Consider the following 21,658-nt stretch of genomic DNA (forward strand, 5'->3'; position numbering starts at 1 on the left):
AGGTGAGGATGTGGTGGTTGATTTTCTTCCTTTAACATTAAGAGTTTTGTTGAGATGCAATTTTGATTAAACTCAAGACATTAACCAAAATTTTCTAACCTGGATGCATAAAATTAGGTATCTGAATCTACATTTTGGCACTTAAGTGGCTTGATTTTTCAGAGGTGTTGAGCACCTGCTGTTTATACTGATCCTGTAGGTGCTCAGGACCTCTGAAAAATCAGTGCCTAAATATAGATTTAGGTGCCTAAGTACCCCATCTTGAAGATTTGGGCGTGTGTGTATTTAAATCTTCTTAATAACAGTGGCTCCTACACTAATTTGAAAGTAAAGAAGGTTGGTTTTACCCACAAGTCTAATATAATTGATTAAACATACTAGATGGGTGCACAAAGTTAACATTAAAGGATGACTGGCTATTTATCAAATACTGCCTAGGTAGCATAGATGCAACACACTTACAAATTAATCAGAGCATAAATGAAAAGCTCAGCACACATCCTAATTACTGATACTAAACTGATATGACCTCTGATTTCTACTCAATCAAGGTGATCTTTTCAATAAAGGATAAAATAAATTGGGTCTGATTGTGCTCTCATTTACCCAGGCACAATGCAAGATTAATTCCACTCCACTTCATGCTAGTTTAGAAATGGTTTGAGATCAGAACCAGGGTCCATTAACTTTCTTTGCTGTCTCCAAAGCAACCTATATAAATAATTACTTTTAACCAGTGTAAAGATTTATCCCTTTGAATACCTACATAATACTGAGCATTGTCCATCCAACACTACATTCCTTCTCTTTCTATAAATGACTGTTAGTTCAAATAAACCGGTTACCACTGGACAGAGGAAAAGAGATACAAAGAAAAAAGGTATCTATGGAATCTTGCACTAATAAAGGTCTGTATACAGATATAGAACACGAAACTGAACCGTGCTTGAAATTATAATAACAAGAGGGAAAAAAACCTAAAAGAACTACACTTGGAAACATGGAGAAATAGCAAATTAAAATTACAAAGAATTATAAATTATAGGCAGGTCCCTATCAAATATATAAAAATAGGTTATTCTTTACCTCTCCCCAGACTCTGCGCCAAGAATTGAAGATGCTACTCCTCTATCACTTCAACAGTAAAAATCCACACCCTGGGTGAAGGATGACTGAATCTTCAAGATAAGCACTCATCCTTTTAGCATGTTCACTAAATGAGCCTGAGACTCTGCTTCCACTACAAGCAAAGATTCCTCCTATACCACCCAATTGTCTTTCCTTTTCCCTGGTGCATCCTGTATCCCTTTTTGTTTATGCTAGTCATTGACTATGGATTAAAACAATGCGACAGTGATACATATGGCCTAAAATGGAACAATTTCAAGTCTATTGATCTAGACTTTGCTGACGACATTGCTCTTATCAATGAAGATGCCAACTGACTACAAAAATGCACAAACCAAGTAAAAGAAGTAATGGAGAAGATAGGTTTGAGATACAATGCAAAGCAATGTAAAGTCATGTTAATGGGGACTACAGGGACAGAAATCAAAATTGGTGAAGAGAAACTGGAGAAGGTGGACAATTTTATGTATCTTGGAAGTACCATCATCCAAGATGTTACCAGTTTTGAGGAAATATGAATTGGGAAGGCAAACGCTGCATTTGGAAGACTCAAAAACACCTGGCAAGTCAAAAACATCTCTCTCAAGACAAAACTGAATGTGTGCAAAGCAATTGTTATCGCCATCACAACATATAGTCGTGAGACATGGCAACTTACCACAAAAGATACGCAAAAGCTGGATGCATTTCATCACAAATGTCTGAGAAGAATATTGGCAATAACATATAGAGATAGGAAGACAAATGAAGAAATCAGAAAAAAATGACTGGACAAGGCACCCTCTCACAAGTAATCTACAAAAGAAGACATCAGTGGCTGGGACATGTGCTGAGAATGGAAAAAGAACACTTACCAAATATTGCTCTTGAATCAAAGCCAGAAAACACAAGAAGAAAGAGAGGAAGACCGTGAATAACATGGAAACAAACAGTTCTGAACGACATCAAGCACCTCAACATGAAATGGGAAGATTTGGAGAGAAGTGCAGTTGACAGGCAAGGATGGCAAATGTGGGTAGCCCAGTGTGCAGCAAAGCATGGGGTGGACTAAGGTCTAAGGTAAGGTCAGGAAAACTTCTAGAATGTGAATCTTGTGGGTTTCCTTGGCAAGAAGCATGTGGACAGCATAACATTTTTTGACACATTCCTCTAAAACTCATCATGAGCCATACATATTTTTCTATCACTCCAACCCAAAACAAAACAAAACATAAACAGTGGGCACCCAAAGTATGTGAACATTAGCCATATGTTTATGAGTGGCTCAAAACTGGAACTTCCCTTCAAATTTCAAGTTTGGAGAACAGGAGGAGGGCCAGATGCAGTTCCTCAAATCTGAAATGTCTTTATGGTTTTGTTTTTAATTTAGGTCAAAAATTGGCAGAAATCTATTTTGTATTCTGGCACATAAGTGTAAGAAATTTTGTGCAACCTGCTTATTTTGTGAGTTTTTTATTGTTTTCAGCCAAAATCTCATAATAACTGCTTTCTTGAAATGTGGCTTTTTGTGGTAGATAATGCAGAAATTTAAAAATGATGTGAAGTCTGAAGAATGTATAAATTATTCTGTAGCAAAGGATGGGTCTATTGATAGGTATTTGTATAACACTCATCACCATGACATCTGAAATAAATATGAGGAATTCCAAAATGTATTGTAAACAGCAGGGATCGACAACCTTTGGCACATGGTCCATCAGGGAAAGCTGCTGGCAGGCTGGGATGGTTTGATTACCTGCAGCGTCCGCAGGTTCGGCTGATCGCAGCTCCCACTGGCCACAGGTTGCCGTTCCAGGCCAATAAGGGCTGCAGGAAGCGGTGCAGGCGACGTGCCAAAGATTGCTGATCCCTGGTATACAGCATCATAGTAATAATAGTCCATAATGGTGGAAAGAGGAAACATATTTTACACTAGAAGCATAAGGAGGCAGAGTTAAGGATGAGTTTCCAATGTTAATTCTATTTCTGAGCTCTAAATTCCACATGGAAATCAGATTAATCTTGTACTTAGTGTTAAATTTCCACACTAAAGTTTGTAATTGACTATGAAATCATGTAAATGATGAAACTGGGTTAGACTATTACATTATGTCTAATTAAAATATAACTGCTACTATTCTAATTTATTTTACTAAATAATACAAGTTTCAAGATTTATTTCATTGTCTTACATTTATAGTATGCTGGTAATACATATGATTTTTTTTTTTTTTAGGAAGCTATCTGCTTTTTGTAAAAATCGCAAACTGTCTAGACTACATGTAGACCAGTGGTTTAACAGAACAGATGCTCAATGAGATGATAACAGCTTCTTAATTTCATATATTTCCAAGCATACAAAAATGACATAATAGCCTTGCGATCTCCTGTAACTGCAGAAATAATTGAGAAGTACAGTGAGCTGTTCGCCAAAGATTTGGACACTGACAAATAAGCCCTTCATGAGTTTGAGTTCATTGTCATTCACCCATTAAGTTGAACCACTGGGAAATTCAAACTGCTCATAAGCACAGGAGGCAATGGAACTGCTTGGCTTATTTGGTCACGTTCAGAATGAGATCATGCCCCATGATCTCACTCTGAACGTGATTATTTTTGGTTTGGGTGTGACTTAAGGCTTGAATGTCAGGAAGACAGAAAAAAGAAAGGGTTGAGAAGCATGAACTGGGAATTTGAAAGTAGAAACATAACAAGACAAAATGCTCAACCTGACTGGCTGTATATTGGGATCCCCTAAATACCTTTCTGATCCAGAAGAGAGTCTAACAAGACTTCCAAAGGGTCTTGCACTATAACATCACAATACATGATGCTGATAAGAAATGCACCGCAGAAAGGTTTGGAATCATGTTGAGAATAGGCCCAGCATCTAGGGCTTGTCTATACATTGACTGGTTCCTGATTAACTCCATGTGTGGACACTCTTATTCTGGTTTATGTGGTTTAACTAATATACTTCAAATTCTGGAATATGAGTGCCTTGTTCTCATTGTGCTTACCCCATGAGAGCAGACAAAAAGAAGCTAGGTGCTTGGGTTTTTTTTGGGGGGGGGGCGGGGAGAATAATCCTTGCAAAAATGGGATTACCTCAATGTACTGGACACTGTGACTGAGTCTGATCACCACAAAGCAGCCTACGTTTGGCTGGCCTGACAGTAGGTAGATAGGCAGGTAGGTGTGGGCGGAGGGCGTGTGTGTGTGTGAGAGAGAGTGCAATTGTCATAGGGCTGAGTAAGATGGAATTTGTTGCTGTTATAATTAAGCCTTAATGGACAAGCCCATGTGTAACAAGACTAATATTGAACAGATGTCAGCTGATGGCTGAACACTACACCCCCTGAATTAATAGGATTTGCTGACTTGCGCTACCTAGCATTAGGAAATGTCCTGGCAAGGCCAGCCTGGTCAGATACATTAGATTTAATTAAGACTAAGCATGTGGAGATTTTTTAGTATTTTCCCTTCCAAAAAGCACTGTCGAGATCGGGATCTGATACACAAAGGAAATTACAGCACATTATGGTTTCTGTTATGGCTACCTTGTTTGGGAGTACTGCTGAGGAAGAATGCCCAAGTGTCCCATTTGTCACATGCCCCATTAGTGGCTGGTTCACAAAAAGGATATCTATCTGTTTAGAAACTTATAAGGCTCCCATCACCATAATATCTGAGCATCTCAAAATCTTTAACGTATTTATCCCCAAAGCACCCCTCTGAGGTAGAGAAGTACTGTCATCCCCATTACAAATGGGGAATTGAGACTCAGAGACCCAGATCCACAAAGGTCTTTAGGCGCCTAACTTCCCATAAAATCAATGGAAGTTAGAAGTTAGGAGCCTAAATACATTTGTGGATCTGGGCTGGAGAGACTGAGTTCCAGAGTCTCAAAGGTATTTAGGTTTATCCTAGTTCACTTCCAAAGTGAATTAAGATAAACTGAATGAAGGCCACTTTAATTCTGAATAAGTGTCGACACAGAGATGTAATGTGGTTTAACTATTCCACTTCAAATTAACACCGATAGTTAATTCAAATTAATTTCCCTGCATGTCCTGTAATAGACAAGCCCTTCAGGAAGGAAATGACATTGGCACCAGCTCTGTACACCTCAGGGAATTTGAGCATAGCAGGCATGTAACCCTTCCCTTCCCCATGCACCAGTTCTGTGGGGAAAAACAGAAATTATATAGGTATAGGTAGTGCCACAGCTCAGTGCATTCGCCTCAGTGCTCAGGAAGTATTGTACCTTTCTTAGGCAAAAAGTCTTCTTCCCTCAACATGGGTCAGGTGCTGGAGGGGTTTTCCCTTCTTGCACACCACTTCTTGGCAGAAACCACAATTTGGCCCTATGTAGTTTTTACCTGCTCTGGTTGTAGTGGAGATGAGTTATGCAATGTTAATGTTTTGTAGCCTTGAGCATACGGTTCCACATGGGGAATTATGAGCTAAACTGGAAAAGATGGGGATCAATATGAAAATTGAAAGGTGGATAAGGAATTGGTTAAAGGAGAGACTACAATGGGTCACACTGAAAGGTGAACTGTCAGGCTGGAAGGAGGTTACGAGTTGAGTTCCTCAGGGATTGGTTTTGGGATCAATCTTATGTAATCTTTTTATTACTGACCTCAGCACAAAAAAGCGGGAATGTGCTAATAAAGTTTGCGGATGACACAAAGCTGGGAGGTATTGCCAATACAGAGAAGGACCGGGATATCATACAGGAAGATCTGGATGACCTTGTAAACTGGAGTAATAGTAACAGGATGAAATTTAATAGTGAAAAGCACAAAGTCATGCATTTAGGGATTAATAACAAGAATTTTTGTTATAAGCTGGGGACGCATCACTTGGAAGTAACAGAGGAGGAGAAGAACCTCGGAGTATTGATTGATCACAGAATGACTGTGAGCCACCAATGTGATATGGCTGTGGGAAAAAAAACTAATGAGGTCTTGGGATGCATCAGGCGAGGTATTTCCAGTAGAGATAAGGAGGTGTTAGTACTGTTATACAAGGCACTAGTGAGACCTCATCTGGAATATTGTGTACAGTTTTGGTCTCCCATATTTAAGAAAGATGAATTCAAACTGGAACAGGTACAGAGAAGGGCTCCTAGGATGATCAGAGGAATGGAAAACCTGTCTTACGAAAGGAGACTCAAAGAACTTGGCTTGTTTAGCCTAACCAAAAGAAGGCTGAGAGGAGATATGTTTGCTCTGTATAAATATATCAGGGGGATAAATACCACGGAGGGAGAAGAATTATTTAAGCTCAGTACCAATGTGGACACAAGAACAAATGGATATAAACTGGCCATCAGGAAGTTTAGACTTGAAATTAGATGAAGGTTTCAAACCATCAGAGAAGTGAAGTTCTGGAACAGCCTTCCAAGGGAAGCAGTGGGGGCAAAAGACATATCTGGCTTCAAGACTAAGCTTGATACGTTTATGGAAGGAATGATATGATAGGATAGCCTAATTTTGGCAATTAATTGGTCTTCAACTATTAGCGGTAGATATGCCCAATGGCCTGTGATGGGATGTTAGATGGGGTGGGATCTCAGTTACTGCAGAGAATTCTTTCCTGGGTGTCTGGCTGGTGAGTCTTGCCCACATGCTCAGGGTTTAGCTGATCACCATATTTGGGGTCGGGAAGGAATTTTCCTCCAGGGCAGATTGGTAGAGGCCCTGGGGGTTTTTTGCCTTCCTCTGCAGCTTGGGGCACAGGTCACTTGCTGGAGGATTCTCTGCACATTGAAGTCTTTAAACCACGATTTGAGGACTTTAATAGTTCAGACATGGGTTAGGGGTTTGTTACAGGAGTGGCTGGGTGAGATTCTGTGGCTGCGTTGTGCAGGAGGTCAGACTAGACGATCATAATGGTCCCTTCTGACCTTGAAGTCTATGATTCTATGATTGAAACCCTGCACATTTGTGAATAATAAAGAAAAGCGTTTCTCCTTTGCTAGTGGCTTTCAAAATTGCCTATTGAGACTCCTGTGGGGGAATGAAGGGAACCTAGGGCAACATCTACACAGAGCTCTCTGTTCTCTGCTGCGAACCAGACAGAAATCTTTCATTTCAGACATCAGTCACCACAGACTGCTGTGATTCCTCCAAAGCCACATAACCTCATAATGTACTGACATTAACACAAATCAGTTCAATTAATACAGATAGGTTTGCTTCTGTTGGCAAACTACCATCCAAAGAGAGATTTCATTGACCTATTTTGTGATGATGCTTAGCCCTTTTTTCCTGAGAAGTAACATAATAATTTAATTCCATTAGCTTAATAATAACATGCAACAGGTATGCCTGCATAGCCTTTTAACTTTCTTCCTTGTTTTTACATTGGTGTTTTAATTGGTTTGGGTTATTCTTAAGGACAGTACAAGTGGGAATTCTTAGTATCTTGAGCCTCGATCCTGAAAATACCGAAGCACCTGCATAAATTAGGTCACATGAGTAGTCCCATTGACATCAATGGGATGCGTGCCATGAATAAATATATGAAGATGGGGGTGGTGCGTTTGTTCCTTTTTGAATGGTTAAGGAGGTGGGCAGCTGACTTCTGCAGGTGCTGGAGTTTTGAGAACCAGAGCAAAATCAGGAGGAAGGGATAGGAATTAACAGGGTTAGGGTCTAGAGCAGTAGGAGAAACACAGGCAGAACAATAATGCTGGCCAAGCAGTGAGATGAATCTATGTCCTGGGATGAACTTAAAGCTAGTGAGATGATCCTAAGACTTGAAGCCCAGAAGATTTTTCTGCCCCCTAGAAGCAAGACCTCACCAAAGGCTCATAAGCAAACTAAGCAGTCATGGGATAATAGGGAAGACCTATTATCATGGATCAGTAACTGGTTAAAAAACAGGAAACAAAGGGTAGGAATAAATAGGTTTCAAAATGGAGAAAAGTAAAAAGTGGTGTCCCCCAGGATCCTGCACTAGGACTAGTGCTGTTCAACATATTCATAAATGATCTGGAAAAGGGAGTAGACAGTGAGGTGGCAAAGTTTGCAGATGATACAAAATTCCTCAAGCTAGTTAAGTCCAAAGAGTTACAAAGAGATCTCACAAAACTGGGTGATTGGGCAAGAAAATCACAGACGAAATTCATTGTTGATAAATGCAAAGTCATGCACATTGGAAAATGTAATTCCAACTACACATACAAAATGATGGAGTCTAAATTCACTGTTACCACTCAAGAAAGAGATCTTGAAGTCGTTACAGATAGTTCTCTGAAAACATCCACTCAAAGTGCAGTGACAGTCAAAAAAGCTAATAATGTTAGGAATCATTAGGAAAGTGATACATAATAAGACAGTAAATATCAATATGCGACTATATAAATCCATGGTACACCCACACATTGAATACTGCATTCAGTTCTGGTTGTCCCATCTCAAAAATATATATTAGAAATGGAAAAGGTACATAGAAGGGCAACAAAAATGATTAAGGGTATGCAACAACTTCTGTGTGAGAGATTAAAAAGACTGGGACTTCTCAGTTTGGAAAGAGACAACTAAAGGGGAATATGCTAAAGGTCTACACCAGTGGTTCCCAAACTTGTTCCGCCGCTTGTGCAGAGAAAGCCCCTGGCGGGCCGCACCAGTTTGTTTACCTGCCGTGTCTGCAGGTTCGGCCGATCGCGGCTCCCAGTGGCCACGGTTCACTGTTCCAGGCCAACGGGAGCTGCTGGAAGCGGCGTGGGCCGAGGGACGTACTGGCTGCTGCGGGCAGGGGCTTTCGCTGCACAAGCGGCAGAACAAGTTTGGGAACCACTGGTGGAGAAAGTGAATAAGGAAGTGTTATTTACCCTTTCACATAACACAAGCACCAGGGGACACTTGATGAAATTAATAGGCAGCAGGTTTAAAACAAACCAAAGGTACTACTTCACACAATGCGCAGTTAACCTGTGGAACTCATTGCCAGGAGATTTTGTGAAGGCCAAAAGTATTATTGGATTAAAAAAAGAATTAGACAAGTTCCTGGAGGATCGGTCCATCAATGGCTATTAGCTAAGATGGTCAGAGATGCAGCTCCTTGCTCTGGTTGTCCCTAAGCCTCTGACTTCGAGATGCTGGGACTGGATGACAGAGGATGGATCACTTGGTAATTGTCCTATTCTCTTCGTTCCCTTTGAAGCATCTGGCACTGGCCACTGTCAGAAGACAGGTTACTGGGCTAGATGGACCATTGGCCTTGACCCAGTATGGCCATTCTTAAGTCCTTACATTGACACTAGGGCTGTCAAGTGATTAAAAAAATTAATCGTAATTAATCGTGCTGTTAAACAATAATAGAATACCATTTCTTTAAATATTTTGGATGTTTTCTACATTTTCAAATATATTGATTTCAATTATAACAGAATACGAAGTGTACAGTGCTCCCTTTGTATTAATTTTTATTACAAATATTTGCACTGTGAAAAACAAAAGAAATAGTATTTTTCACTTCACCTAATACAAGTACTGCAGTGTAATCTCTTTATCATGAAAGTTGAACTTTAAATTGGCCTGAAAGTATTTCTACGAACTGCTTAGCCAGCCCTGATTTGCAATCATTATCTTGTTTCCAGAATTGACATAATGAACCCTCTGGCACTTGCATAATAGCTAATTAAGTAAAAAGATAAATGAGTGTGTTTCTTAAATTTTTAATTAAAAAGCTACAAATATAATTATTTTTGCAGCCATGACAAAATATGGCAAAACACTTTGCATTTTACATTTCACAGTCTTGCTGGAATAATTAATTTTGAAAATAAAACTTCCATTAGGGGAAAAGGGATACACTGCATTATTAGTCTTGTAACATAAACAGAGCACTCGGTTGTTATAGTGATGAAATAATGTTTTGGGGGGAGATATTCAGGGAGGTGAATTAATAATTTGATTCTGTCAGTAACTGGTCCAGGCAGGATTTAGGTTTTTGTTTTTTTTTCAAAAAACACCAGTTCAAATTTACTACTCTTGGCAATGAAAATGTAAAGGTTACTCTGTATCTCCCTTGCAGTTTAAAAGTTGATAAAATTAGAGCTCAAAAGACATTAAAATCACATTGAATTATTTTCTGCTACTTCCTGGTATAGCCAAAATTTTTACATGATGGCCATTTATTTTTAGAAGAAGCAGATAATTTTGTATCATTCCCATGCTTTATATGGGTCGTGGTTCCAGTTTATGGAGGCACAGAGTGGGTTGAAGGTTGCTGATTGTTTCACAGAGTGATTTTTAGAACACATGTGTTCTGTAGAATTCTGAAAATTTTGGCTGGAGTTAGTCAAAATACAGCTGGCAAATAAACTGAGTTCCTTGTTGGGAGTGGTGCGGAACCATATATCCACAGGATGGGTAACAATCCCTCAGGCACAATCCTTCATCCAGCTCCCCAATACACAGGGTTGATGTGTTCATGTTGCATCATCCATTTTGAGTGCCCAGCCAGCTCTGCAGGCCAATGGAAAGGTAAAATGTGGCTTCTTTCTACTCTTCTGGGGTAGGTTGCTCCTCTTGGGAACAAGAAGAGAGCAATCTCTGGGCTTCATAAAGCACAGGGATTACTTTTCTGTGTCTAGTCTTTGTGCAGGATGTACAATGAAGGCAAGACTATTTGTAACCTTAACCCCCTTTGTGCCCCAGCCCTGCATGATGTCTGGCCCTATAACGTTCTGATTTCCCCTTTTATGTCCTGCTCAGGTGTCTGACTTAATAACTTGACTGCCAAGTCAATAGGCAGAGCAATTAATTCTCCACAGTGGCTTTATTGTGGCTAATCAACATTCAAAATGACTGGAGTTTTAATAATCTACTAAAACTAAATTCATTTATTTAATACTTGCTTCACATTCAAAGTGGAAAGGAAGCTCCTTTAGGCTTCATGCAGCTAGCATATTGTTAATTCGTTTTTAAAAGCCATCAAAATGACTAAAGAAGACTTTTCTCAGGGAAGCAAGTCTATGTTGCCCTGTTGGGCCCTAAAAGCTCTGTCCTGGTAAACACAAGATGACCGTGCAATTAAGGAATAACTTACTTTTACTGTGTGAATGTATAACAACAAGTTAAACCTTACATTATATTTAAATTAGAACATAAATATAGCTATGCATAATTCAATAGGAAGTTGCGCTTGTAGTCAGATTAGACAGAGGGTGGTTGCCCCTGGATGATAGTTTTTCCAAGTGCTGTTATTACATGGCTGTAATGAAGTCAGTCTTTGGGCACAGGGTTTATTTTGCATCCTTGACAGGGAAAAGGGATTTATCATCCTTTCTAGGCACATGTGTAGTGGCTAGGGTTTGAATCCCTCCCATGTATAACTGGATTGTTAACCTTATTGACTCATCACATACATATTTAGAGCCTGCTCATGTTGAGCTTTCCATCAGCAGGGCAATGACAAAAATATATCACACATTGCTTCCATACCACAACAATCCCATCCCCCCATTCACACACACACAAACACCAACAAGGTAGATCTACATGTCTTCTAGCTTAGGTATTTCTAATGTACTTTTTTAGTGTCGGATCTAGGTGCTTTCTCAAGACTTTGCATGAGCATATCCACCCAATAGGCATTTTTATTGCCTCATTTGCTCTATATAAATAACCTGTCTTAAAGCTGGACACATTTAACTCTATCTATGGCAGAAGTATACAGCAAAGGTCTGTCTTTTTATGGCTCAGCACTCAAACAGCTGAGAAGCAGATAAAACATACTCCATTTGTTCAGTAATTCATTTCAGCCCTTGCCAGACTGATTTCCATGGGTTTGTTTGCTTCTTTCTACACCCTCCTTCAGAATAATTCTAACTAGAATGATTTCTTAACTTGATGCCAAATTCTTTGTCACCTTAATAGTTAGATTAACTTCAGGAGATTTTTTTTCCCCCAGGTGCTTGGAGTGATGCTTTTCAGTAATGAATGAATAGGGTCAGAACTGTTGGGCATTTTTCTGATTTCCTGTGCTAAATTTTTGCTTTCCTAGAGGCATTCTGAGTAGACATAAATAAGCTGGCAAATAACTGTTACTCAGAATAGCCTCAGAATACTTTCTCTCCAGTGGACACTCTGAACAGGGTAACTAGATTTAAAACCTGCCTCATGACACTGACTCTGGGGATTCTCACTATCTAGAACAGTATGAAGTGGTCACAGAGCTGAAACTTCCAAGAAATTAGGATAGGTTAGATGTCTTCTATCTACAAATGGAAAATAAAATTGGTAACACTATAATAATGTCTACTACTTTCCGAGAATAATAAACTCTCTCTTACAAGAGCCCAGAAGTGCCCATGCAATAGTGTTGACTTGGCACTTCAGTGCAAACATAAGTTGTGCACCATCGCCTAAATCAGGCTATTAACATCATCATGCTGGACGCATATTGAGACACGTCTTTAGGTGACACGCTTCTGTTACACTGTTAATGTAATTTTACCCAGATGCCTTTGGCACAATTTGTAGATCCTCTAAGTGGTGGTTTTTGTCATGTGTGACAGAGAGTGGAGCAAGAGAAACTTAGGGTCACTGCTTAGTGAAGCATGTAAGCTAAGACCATTAGACCTACCAAGCCTGTTTGTAACAGTTAGCATTGTGGCAGACGCTGACACAGTCTGAGCTGTGCTCTTCCCAACAGCGCCAATGAGAAAACAAGGTAGGCAGTCAGATACCACAGTCAGTGAGATGGCATCAAAAATACAAAGAGAAACAAAGTGTTTTGGGGGCTATGATGGAAATAATGTGTTAAGTAAGCCTGGATAGCTCAGTCAGACGAGTATCATATGCTTTATCTGAAAAACTGGAGTTCAAGCCCAAACAAGGGGGTAAACACCAGGGAAAGAGAAAAGCTTTTAAGCTAAAGGACAATGTTGGCACAAGCGCAACAGGGTGTAAACTGTCCATTAATAAATTTAGGCTGGAAATTAGAAAGTTTCCAACTGTCAGAAGTGTGAGGTTCTTCCCATAGGAGTAGTGGAGACAAATGAAGGAACTAGATGGAGCTTGTCTGCCAGCAAGGAATTGAATTAGTGTCTGTCGAAACAGTGGTATCTGGTGTGACTGTATTTTTGTTGGAGCTGGTTTAAGTGTATATCATTCAATTTTTCAGTGACATTTTTCAACAAAAACTGTCAATACAAACTTTTTTGAAATATATTAAAATTTTTGGAAATATTATTTAGTTTAAGTGGGGAAATAACATTATTTTCCCCCTTTTGTACTTTCTGCCCTCTTTTCTCTTCCCCTCTCACCCCCCACCCCACAAAAAAAAAGGTGGTGTGGGAGGAGAACAAGAACAAATGGATATAAACTGGCCACCAGGAAGTTTAGACTTGAAATTAGACGAAGGTTTCTAACCATCAGGGGAGTGAAGTTTTGGAATAGCCTTCCAAGGGAAGCAGTGGGGCAAAAGATCTATCTGGCTTTAAGATTAAACTCAATAAGTTTATGGAGGAGATGGTATGATGGGATAACATGATTTTGGTAATTAATTGATCTTTAAATATTCATGGTAAATAGGCCTAATGGTCTGTGATGGGATGTTAGATGGGGTGGGATCTGAGTTACCCAGGAAAGAATTTTCTGTAGTATCTGGCTGGTGAATCTTGCCCATATGCTCAGGGTTTAGCTGATCGCCATATTTGGGCTCGGGAAGGAATTTTCCTCCAGGGCAGATTGGAAGAGGCCCTGGAGGTTTTTTGCCTTCCTCTGTAGCATGGGGCACGGGTCACTTGCTGGAGGATTCTCTGCTCCTTGAAGTCTTTAAACCACGATGTGAGGACTTCAGTAGCTCAGACATAGGTGAGGTTTTTCGCAGGAGTGGGTGGGTGAGATTCTGTGGCCTGCGTTGTGCAGGAGGTCAGACTAGATGATCATAATGGTCCCTTCTGACCTTAGTATCTATGAGAGAGAGTCAAAAAGGTGGGGGGGTGTCTTTTTTTTTTTTTTTAACACACGCTCCTTTTTTACCAGTGGTAAAAAAGGTTTAAAAGTGAGAGTGGATTCCCTCACCCCACCCACAGAAACAAACTTTTTTTAAACACCTCCACCTGCTGGAAATTTGTTGTTTTTAAATGTTTTATCAAAACACAGAAAATTTTTATCAAACAAAATTTTTTCATCAGTGTTTTCCTTTTGTTCCAAAAAACCATTCCAACTCGCTCTAGTGTTCACTAGGCGCTCGACTGAGACCGCAACTTATTTCATTTTAGCCACCAGATGATGATGATTCCAGCTAACATGGACCGGGGCTAAGTTTTGAACTGATGATCTAGAAGTAAAGCCTTTCTCTGACCAATCCACAGGCCCTAAGTTATTAAGTGGCAAATTTCCACCAGCAAAGACTGCTGTGTGGATGTGTTGTGAATCAGCACTTCCTCCATCAGTCCTGGAAGCACACTGTGGCAAGCACAAGCCATTTTTAGGGGCTGTGCTGGCTGTGTTCAGTTCTATTCCATCACACTACACACACACAGGCACTCTCACACACATGCAGAGTGGAGGTTGTGACTACTCTGCCCTCCAAAACAACCCAGCATACTTCTCTCCACGGGAGGGCTACTGCCCCAGTCTCTGCCAGCTTCTCCAGGTCTAGATCCTGAATATACTTCTTGGAATAAATGATGTAGCGGACAGATACTTTAGTATCTAAGATGATGAACTCTCATCTGTTCAATTTAGTGAAACCCTTGTCCTCTGCTGACAGTACAAACTGTGTTTTTGATACCTTGTATTTAGCCAAGCCTTTGAATATGTAAACACCATCTTAGTTCTCAATGGAAAGAAGTCAGTTTATCTCTGGGAGTGGTGGTTTGCAGAGCTTTGGCTCTGACAATATTTTTTTGTAAATATTTGGTTGCTGTGTGCAGACTCCAAATGGCAGATATTCTTAATGGCCAGGACTGAACTGCTTCCCCTTTTCTGTGGTTAAATTGGCTATAAAGCCTCTCACTCCAGGTATTAACAACCAGAGCTTGGATGTATTTCGGATGGAGTGAGGGAATGTTATAAATGAATTAGTATGTTCAGATGACCTGATTTATTTATTTTTTCTAAACTGATTTGGAAAATCAATCCCCACCCTGGCACTGTAAATAGATATAGCTAATAGACATAGCATCATTAACAGACCTAGCATAAGTAGTTAGCTTACTGCATAGTCAGGGTATAATGTTAGTAACTCAGATTTCTTTTGGGTAGGAAACACATTGTATGGGCAGAAGTTTCCCTTCCTAATGTTTCTAGCCCTTGCCTGGGCGTGCAGTTGGTGTCAGTGTTTTTTGAGCTGTTTAAATCTAACTATATGTCTTCAGTTAATAAGTGGGATCACACTTGATAAACTGGGGAGTTGGTCTCCCTGTGGGCTGAGTGAATAAATGGATGATAAACCATATATTCCCTGTATTTCAGCAGGTCCTTTATTTTGTGATCTGCATTGTTCTGTGTATATTTGCAGCCACCATAAACCTCCCAATTGCCTGAAATGGCTCTGGATAGGGGTGAGTTTTCCGAACCCTCAGTTGTGCTATTTGGTTTCGATACCTTGGGAGATATGCTTTCTAAGGACGCAATTTTCAAAAGTGACCACTGATTTTGAGTGCCTCGTTTTTTGGAGACCCAACTTGAGACTGGTTAGGCCTGATTTTCAGAGGCACAGAGCACCCAAAGGTTCCACTGATATCACTTGGTATTTTGGGTGCTCTGTCCTTTTTCTGAAAATCCAGCTCAAAGAGTTTCAGGTTGGCCACCCAAAGACTGAGGCACCTGTAATCAGTGGTCACTTCTAAAAAATTTCTCCAGAGTAGTTTGAGCTGGTCACTGTAGCACCTCGTGCAGTGGCGAGTTTAGAAGCGAGTGTATGATTTGCCCCCATTCTGTAGGTTAGGTGCCTGACTAATTGAACCCTAATTGAACCCATTCCATAAAACCTTATTAATCTTAGTTGGCTGCACTGGGATTTCTATGTACAAAGCAGCAAAGAATCGGATCCTATGTGTATTTAATTGTTAGTTAGCTTTGTAGGAAAAGTGTCCATCCATTGCTCTGGGTGCTTTCACAATAATTAATAAAACACACTGGAGCTTTGTGCTCCCCTTTTTTATTCAGTCCTCAACTACCAACAGACTTGCTCACTCTGGAGAGAACATAGTGTGGATATAAAGCACAAACCTGTCTGAAAGACCTGGTGTGGGGGTTTTATTTCATTATGAAAAGAACAAGGCAGATCTCAGGAACCAGAATAAAAATTGTTTGGGAGTTTTTGTTTTGTTTTTAAAGAAGGTTAAAGTTTGGTAGCTTGGATTTCCCCCCTGGTTATTTCATTCACATTTGTTGTTTATAAAAGCGGTATGATCAAATGAGCCTTCAATCTATTCTTACCCTCACTTTGTCAGTCTAGTTTGTCTTGTTGTGAGTTTATATTTCTGCCGAGGCCAGAATCTCCTGCTCCACATGAAGAAAGGAAAAATAAATGCCAGAGGGCTGAAAAGGTCTTGGCAGCATTTTAGTCTGTTGATTATATTTTTGTTTTCTTATAGCTGTTTTGAACATACTTTGAGGATTTCCTGTTTGTGAGCTATTTTATCTGATCCATGTACCTGATTGAAGCATTCCAGTTGAGTCAGTGCTCTCACATTAAACAAAAATGCTTTGAAGAGTTTCCATGTAAAATCAATGTCAATGGTACATTGGCCTTCCTGAACTGGGATCTTCTTATCTGTATTAGAGGGAGTATATGTGTGTTTTGGCATGAGCATCTTTAAAATAACATTCCTTAATGAAGCAGCCAGATTTTCTTTCTCTCTCTTTCTGTCACTCTTCTCTTCCTTGTTTAAGTAAACACAGTGTTTATGACTTAGGAAGCAAAAGTACTACTTACTGAAACCCTTTATATGTCCACAAGGTGTGAGCAGCTTCACGTTAATAAGAAAGCTGCCTTGGAGAAGCTGCTTTGAATTCATTCTGCACCTGCCATTATTCCCAATCTTCACTGAACAGAGATTATTTATTAAATTATGAGTGAGTATAGTGAATCCCCAGATTCACAATTCTGGAACGTTCAATGCTCTGTGTATCTGTAGAGCCAATGTAGCATTTGTGGTAGCAGTGCAAGCTTCTTACCACTGGGTTGTCAAAGGGGCTCAACAGTGATCTGCAGGGACCACCTTAAAGTTGAGAAGAGGTAGTTTGTTTCCCCCGGGCACAGACAATCTTTGGTCTCTACACAGAAACTGCCAACAAGAGTGTCATTTAGTACAGAGCGTGGCTGTGATCCCATCCTTTTACTGAAAACATGTCTGATGGCTGTCGGATTATAATGACTTTCAGCTACTTCCATTTGGCTGGATTCAAGTTGGTGGCCTGGAGGTGAATATGGGTGCTGCACAAAACAGATAGGCAGGCGAATAAATACCCTGTTACCAATCCCATTAGCTATCCAGGGTTTATTAACATTATTTTATATCCCAAGTAAGAATTTATGCGCTATGGAATAAGGTGGGCCCCTGTCTCTTTTTCCTAAACTTGGAGCAGTCCCTGAGCACCAGAAGGGGGAGAAGAACTCCAGTGCTTAATCATACTTGTATGACACTGGTTATATAACTTAGATTGTGTGTGCTGCAACATTTTGTTTTGCAGTCATTAAATGGGTGCTCTATTAAGAATTGCCTGATGTGACACACCGGTTTTGTCTTTAGATGTGTACATGTTACACGGAGTAATGAGAAAGGACTTTGATTACTCAGCAAGTTTTTCAAGCTGGGATTGTCCAGCTCTGCTGTAAGAATTGCTGTAAAAGTTTCTAATGGCCATACTTCGATGCTATAGCTAAGCCTCTGGGACTTGAAAACAAGGGACTACCATAAGACATAATGGCATCATGTTATCATCAACATGTCAGAGCTCGTTATTATTGAATTGCAGCAGTGTCTAGAGGCCCCGGCTTGAGAGGAGGGGCGGGGGGGGGGCAGACAGACATTGTGCTAGGTGCTATTGCAGTCCTGCTCCAAACAGTTTATGGTCTTATGCCAAGATATAACAGCGAGGATGCAATGAATAGGCAGGAGAGGGTGAAGAGGAAACTGAAACAAGCAAGCGGTATTCAGTAGGTAGTAGTGATTGCTTACCACCAGTCTAACCACAATCAACTGGCAGGGTTCCATAGCCATCAAGATAGAGGTGAACTTTGAGGAGCAATTTGGAGTGACCTTATCACCTGCCATAAGTGTTCTGTGAAAAACTGCTTATAGATAAAGAAAGGACAACTTGAGCCTAGCTCACAAGTGTCCTGCACGTGCATCCCACGGAGGAACGTAGGCTACTTTTTGACTGGCGATTTGGTACATAAATGACTTATTGCCAGGCTTACTATGTACATTACCACCTCCTCCCACAAAGGCTGGAACTCTCATAAGAACTCTATGCTTTGCAACCCATCTAGGTAGGCCAATGTGCCAGTCTGCAGAGGAGAATGAGGCAGAAACAGTGTGATTTATATTGAAAAAATAGTATGTGCTTCAGAAGCTGCTGCTAGTGATCATGGGGAAGGCGGGACAATAATTTTGCAAAGCACAGAACATGAAGGATTACATGTTTTCCTTTAAGAGAGGGGCTATTACAAAATGCTTCCATACACAATCATGATTGCAGATGATTTTACTGTTACCTGTCTCAGCAGATTCTGTTCTCTCAGAGAAAATGTTAAGACTTCAAAATCCTAATTACAGGTGAATCACCTAGGACCTTCGCTGACTTATGCCGTATTCCTTCACCATGAAGAACTGCATAGAAATACTTTTGCTCAAAAAATGCACCAAATTAGGGTAACATCCTGTTCCAGAAGAACTCTGACTGGCAAAGGCAATAAAATAATATGTCTGGTGCCAGGCCCTTTGCAGTAATTAACTTTAAGCACTTAAAAGTAAAGTTAAATAATTCAGTGTGCATCCATCCAGTCTGTGGCAAATTAATTTTCACTGCAGTCCAATAGCAACCCCACCTCACAGGCGATAAGACACTTGTCTGGATTATTTATGTTTCCAAATAGAAGGACAAAACACAAAGTTTCATGTTTTCCTTTATTGTTTGCACAGTACAGGGTTCCCTTGTTGGCACAGGCTTTCTTGGGAGATTTCCAGTATTTTCTGATTTTGGCCGGGTTGGAAACACCACAAAAATAGCCTCCCTTGTGGTATCTCTGCTGTACGATGAAGCCAGGAAATGCAGAAGTTTGTAAAAGACTTGTTAAAGAAATTAATTGAGCTTCTGGAAGGCCTATTTTATTTTGAACAAAAATCCTTATTTTTGATAAAGGTTTACCATGATTCTAATTTATTCAGATCAGCTCACCTAGTCATAAATTCAATTTACCTTTACATTGGATCATGGGTTTTGGAACAGTTTTTATAGTGGGGGTGCTGAGAGCCTTTGAACCAAATTATATACCCTGTATATAATGGAAACCTCTTCAAACCAGGGGATGTGGCAGTACCCTCAGCACTCCTAGCTTCAGCACCTATGCATTGGATTAAAAAATCCGCTTCACCTACACTTTCAACGCAGTTGTATCTGAAACACAGCAGTTATTTCCGAATCTGTGCATTAACTGTAGGTCAATAATGACTCTTAAATGGCACTCACTGTATTTACAAAAATGGATATAATATAATAATAATAAATAATATAGGGGGGAGGCGTGGGGTAGGGGTGCTAAGAAAACAGTCCCTTTATTTTGAAATTCAATGTTGGCAACCATAGGTCACACTGGCAAAACCAAATACTACCCAATGCATGAAGTAAACTGGCAATAAAAGAGAGAGAGATTTTATTTTCATGGCTTCCAGTTATAGCAATGTCATCCCCAATTCTGAAACCCTTACACATACACAAACACTTACATGGGGAGATTTCATAGCAGCCTTCAACTACCTGAAGCCTAGCCTTCAACTACCAAAGAGGATGGAGTTCGGCTGTTCTCATTGGTGGCAGATGACAGAACAAGAAGCAATGGTCTCAAGTTGCAGTGGGGGAGGTCTAGGTTGGATATTAGGAAACACTATTTCACTAGGAGGGTGGGGAAGCCCTGGAATGGGTTAGCTAGGGAGGTGGTGGAATCTCCATCCTTAGAGGTTTTAAGGCCCGGCTCGATAAAGCCTTGGCTGGGATGATTTAGTTGGGGTTGGTCCTGCTTTGAAGAGGGGGTTGGATTAGATGACCTTCTGAGGTCTCTTCCAACCCTAATATTCTATGATTCTATATACTCAACTTTACTGCTAAGAGTAGTCATGTTGATTTCACTGGGGTTACTTGCCGTCGTAAAGTAGGGTTCAGGTATAAGCATTTACAGGATCAGGGCCTTATCTGTTACTTGTAACTATGATCACTAGAAAACAGCCAGACAGAAATGTAATTTTCAAATTGACTGGTACCTTTAAGGAAATATATAAGTAAATGATCAGATTAGGTTGAAATTAAAAATGACCGCAGATCCAAAAACGTCGGAATTTGGGGGAGTTTGGGTTGGATTCAGACCCAAACTTTATAGCATAGGCACAGAGAACCCTATCCAAACTGCTCAAGTGTTGCAATTTAAATTTAATGAGCTGGGTGAAACCTTGCTGTGGGTTGAGTTAGAACCTTGTCAAACTGATGTGTGAACAAGCCCGTCATTTAAGATAGTTGTAAGTGAGGGTAAAGAGGCTGCACCTAAAACAAAGCCTAATAGAGTCTGCCCAGAAACTAGCACAATGTGGGTAGGTGGTGCCACTGGGTATCATGATCCAGGTGTGTGTGTGTGTGAAGGGAGAACACACACAAACTGAGAGACACAGGAAAAAAGAAATCCAAGCAATAGCTAGTGACCATGCACTGACCCTGCGAAAAGCTAGAGAGAGCTTTTGGGTTGGGGCATTGGCTAAAGAGGCTTGGGGCTACAAGCTAAGGAACTGCTGCTTTTGGTTTTGTTTCCTCCTCCATTCAGAGGAGCAGGACTTTGTACGTTCTTTGGGAACAAACAAGATTTGCATCAAAGGGAGAATCAGACTCCATCAATTTCTGCTTCTAACTGGAACATCCTCAGGCCCTGAAATTTGACTAGCCACTTGGGTCAAAAAGGGGCAACAATATTTACTTATTTATTACATTGATTACATCCAATTCATCAAGCAAGGATGTGTTGATGTCAGATTATTTGTATTTACCTTGCCGTGACAGAGCAATGGCTTATATCATTTAAAATAGTACATTCACTAGCAGTGAATCCCCACTCTGCTGGTGAAACTCTTCTGGATTCACTGTATCACTTCGAAGAAGTAATGATCTCCATGATGAGTGTCAAGGTTCCTCCCCCACTCTGAACTCTAGGGTACAGATGTGGGGACCTGCATGAAAAAAACCTCCTAAGCTTATCTTTACCAGCTTAGGTCAAAACTTCCCCAAGGTACAAAATATTCCACCCTTTGTCCTTGGATTGGCCGCTACCACCACCAAACAAATACTGGTTACTGGGGAAGAGCTGT

This window comes from Chelonia mydas, chromosome 2 (genome assembly GCF_015237465.2).
Source record: "Chelonia mydas isolate rCheMyd1 chromosome 2, rCheMyd1.pri.v2, whole genome shotgun sequence".
Taxonomy (NCBI): Eukaryota; Metazoa; Chordata; order Testudines; family Cheloniidae; genus Chelonia; species Chelonia mydas.